We start from the raw sequence: 4,012 nt of genomic DNA, 5'->3' as shown, positions 1-4,012 counted from the left end.
AACATAGAACATAAGAAGTTGGGTAACTCTAAATAGCTAGGGTTTATTCATTTATAGGATAGAGACATACCTATAAACCTTGCGTGGCTCACTATACAGTAAGATAACTTTATGCTCGTATTTTAATCATTCTATCCCCGCTATATGTTGTACTTAAGGTGTTATTATCGTATGCAATTAGAGGTCGAGAGACCATGATCGTACATCTAACCCTGTGATTCATCAATGAGATTATTTCAAGTAAACCTTTATCAAATGATATGTATTACTTGATTCCTGGTAAAAGCTAGACTCCTAGATCTTTTCTTTGTCATTGTTTAAAACTTAAGGAATTGATTCCTAGTAGTTACATTTTAGTTTACCTAGAAATAAATAGTCAATAACTTTACAAAATTTTGAAATTAAACTTTTGTTGAGTTACGATTTGGAAAAAATTATTGAGTCTAGTCTTAAGTCCATGTGGGTGCGATATACGACTCTCTACAAGAGTCACTTTATTGCTTGTACAATCATGTGCACTTGTGTATGCGATTTGACCGCAACAAGTTTTTGGCGCTTCTGCCATGGACTTTAATAATTAGAACATATTTGATTTTTTAGCTCTGAAGTTAAACACAAGTGTTGACATTTTTATCTTAGCATTTCATTGTTGCAGGTTGCTTAATAATCAAAACTGGATGATGATCGAGAATTGTTGTCGACTCTTTCAGAACCTGAAAGATTCATACATAGGAAACTAAGGCAAGTAGAATATTCATTTCATTTGCACATTGGGGAATTATCATCTCCAATTAATAAAACTGAGGAACAAGAGTTAACACCTAAGACAATGACGGCTAGTGAGATAAGAGTTTGAGATGTGGCAATCCCACAACCCACCAATGTTACTTCATGCATTTAGAAACCTGAGGCTGATAAGAGATTTGAACTGAAACAGAGATGAGGATCCTACGGTTCACATTCAGAATTTTCTGGAGATCAGTGATACTTACACTCCAACTGGAGTAAATAAACATTATATGATGCTCACATTATTTCCCTTTTCTCCATTAGGGTAAGAAAAAAGATGGTTAAATTAAGACCCCGCAAACTCAATCACTACTTGGAATGATAGCACAGAAATTCCTCATTAGATTCTTTCCATCTAAGAAGAATGCCAATTTGAGGAGTGACATTTTATGTCTTAGGCAGAAAGGTGGTGAGAACTTGTATGAAGCTTGGGACAGATTCAAATCGATGTTTATGAGATGTCTTCATCATCATCAACCCAATGAGGTGCTAGTCCATACTTTCAGTGAAGGGTTAAAGCCTAACACCAAGATTTTGCTTGATTGAGCTACAGGTGGACAAGCCTTAGAGAAGACTTATGAGCATTTATACACCTCGATGAATCACATTTGTCAAGGTAATCTAGAGTGGAATGGAAGTAGACTAAAACTGGTGGTGTATAAAACCGCAGGTGTACTATCGATTGATGCAATGACTGCTTAAACTACATAGATCTCAACCATGGAGAGTATGATGAATACATATTTCAGTAACATGGCTTTGGGACAACAGACATCTCAAGTTAATGAAGTCCAACAATAACCAGCTTGGTGCAAGATTTGCAACGGAAGTGCTCACAGTGCAGAGATGTGTGGTGGAAACTCATACTTTGTAAATTTTATTGGTAATTCTCAGAGAGAAGGAGTCCAAAAGAATTATGGAAATTCTTACAACCCAAGTTGGTGAAACCATCCAAAAGGTTCTAAGGGTGGAAATCAGAATCAAGTCCAAGGATAGAATGAGTTTAGACCTCTGGGTAATACACAAGGTTACCAACGACAGATGTAAAAGGAGAATCCTAAACCTTAATCTGGGAACATGAGTGTTGAAGAGATGTTAAAGAAAATTATGGAAGCTCAGGCTCAGCTGGCTGCAGATGTGGGAAATAACAAGTTAGCTACTAAGCAATTAGCGAAAAAATTTGGGCAACTTTCAAGTTTTCAAAATTCTAGACCAGAAGGAGGTTTACCTGGAAATAGTGATCAAATTCAAAATAGGTAAATGATTCCTAAGAAAAACACCACCAAAGCAGTAAGAAAAGAATTTGATCCTAAAGAAAATGAAGTAGTTGCAGCCGCTGAAAAGGTGCAACCAATAGTAAGACCACCTCCGCCATTTCGTCAGAAGTTTAAAAAAAAGAGGATGAATGCATTGGTAAGTTTCTTTCTTTGTTGAAATAAGTCCATATTAAATTTCCTTTGGTAGATGTTTTTCAGGGTATACCTAGGTATGCGAAGTATGTTAAAGAGATTGCGGCAAATAAAAGAAGGATGACAGAATATGAGACAGTTGCACTTACTAAAGAGTGTAGTTCCAGAATTTAGAATAGGCTACCCATTAAACTTAAATATCCAAGTATCTTTACTGTAAATATTACTATGGGTCAGAGTATCCATGCATGAGGGTTTTGTGATTTGGGGAAAAAAATAAACTTGATTCTAACCTCGGTGTACAAGAAACTGGGGTTGGGTAGTCCTAAGCAAACCACCATAATTTTGCAATTGTATGATACATTTGTAGCCAGACATGAGGGGGTAGTAGAAGATGTGCTAGTGCAAGTGGGATATCTAATATTCACTTTGGATTTTGTAGTACTGAACTCTGGGCCTTATCCCAAGGTTCAATTCATATTAGGGCGACCTTTCTTAGATATTGGGAGGGCAATGATTGATGTAGCAGCTGAAGAACTCACTATGAGAGCTCATGATAAGGTATAGGTTTTCAACGTGTACAAAGCCTTGAAAATACAACCGGTATATGAGGAGTTGTCTCCCATCATTGTGGTAAACCTTTGAGGCAAATGCTAAGCATGTTTTAGCTAAGGAACCTCTATAGAGAGTGTTGAGATTATGGAGATGTTGAGGCACATATAATTGAGCAAATCTTAGATGTGGCACTAATTGTGGAATCTGGAGAAAGGTAGAAGCCATTAAACATGGTGATAGGACCTCCATCTAAGCCCTCTATTGAGGAAGCTCCCAAGCTGGAGTTGAAAGATCTTCCAGCACATCTCAAGTATGCATTGATAAGCGAAGATAACACATCAGCGATTATTTTATTTGCATCTTTATTGAAAGAACATGTGGAAGTAGTATTGTTAATCTTGAATAAAAGGAAAGCAGCATTAGGTTTGCAGATGTCAGATAACCATGGTATAAGCCCAACTTTGTGTATGCACAAAATATACATGGAGTAAGGGTACAAGGAAAGTGCACAACATCAACGAAGACTCAATCCTTTAATGAAAGATATGGTCCGAAAAGAAGTGACCAAGTGGTTAGATACAGGGATAGTATACCCAATATCGGACAGTAAATGGGTAAGTCCAGTGCACTGTGTGCCCAAGAAGGGTGGGACGATAATAATAACCAACAAGAAGAATGAATTGATCCCAACGAGACTGTAAATAGGTGGAGTATATGCATGGATTATAGGAAACTAAATGAAGTCACCAGAAAGGATTTCTATGTGGTACCCTTCATTGATCAAAAGTTGGATAGATTCGCTGGCCAAGAAAATTATTGTTTTCTTGACAGTTATTCAAGGTATAACCAGATTTTTCCTGCATCAAAGGACAAGAGAAGACAACATTCAAATATTCATATGGTACTTCTGCATTCAAACGCATGCCCTTTGGTTTATGAAATGCCCCAACTACTTTTCAGAGTGCATGATGGCATGGTATGGTAAAAGATTTTGTGGAAGTTTTTATGGATGAATTCTCAGTGTTTTGTTAATCTTTTGAGTTATGCTTGATAAATCTCAACAGAGTCTTAGCGATATGTGAGGAACAAACTTGGTGTTTAATTGGAAAAAGTGTAACTTCTTGGTGAGAGAAACAATTGTGTTGGGACACAAGGTATCCAAGATGGGGCTGGAGCTGGATAAGGCCAAGATTGAAGTTATTGAGAAGTAACCACCCCTAGTATCTGTGAAATTATTTAAAAGTTTTCTTGGCCATGTT

The 4,012-nt window shown here is 37.0% G+C and overlaps 1 non-coding gene across 1 annotated transcript; it reads right to left on the bottom strand.

Moving 5' to 3' along the window:
* Positions 1-1,158: 1,158 nt before the first annotated feature.
* Positions 1,159-1,265, bottom strand: LOC114074561. Its single transcript, XR_003574982.1, has one exon. It is a non-coding gene; the product is annotated as a small nucleolar RNA R71 (small nucleolar RNA).
* Positions 1,266-4,012: the final 2,747 nt, after the last annotated feature.

This window comes from Solanum pennellii, chromosome 10 (genome assembly GCF_001406875.1).
Source record: "Solanum pennellii chromosome 10, SPENNV200".
NCBI lineage: Eukaryota > Viridiplantae > Streptophyta > Magnoliopsida > Solanales > Solanaceae > Solanum > Solanum pennellii.
This window is presented reverse-complemented; position numbering and strand designations above follow the sequence as displayed.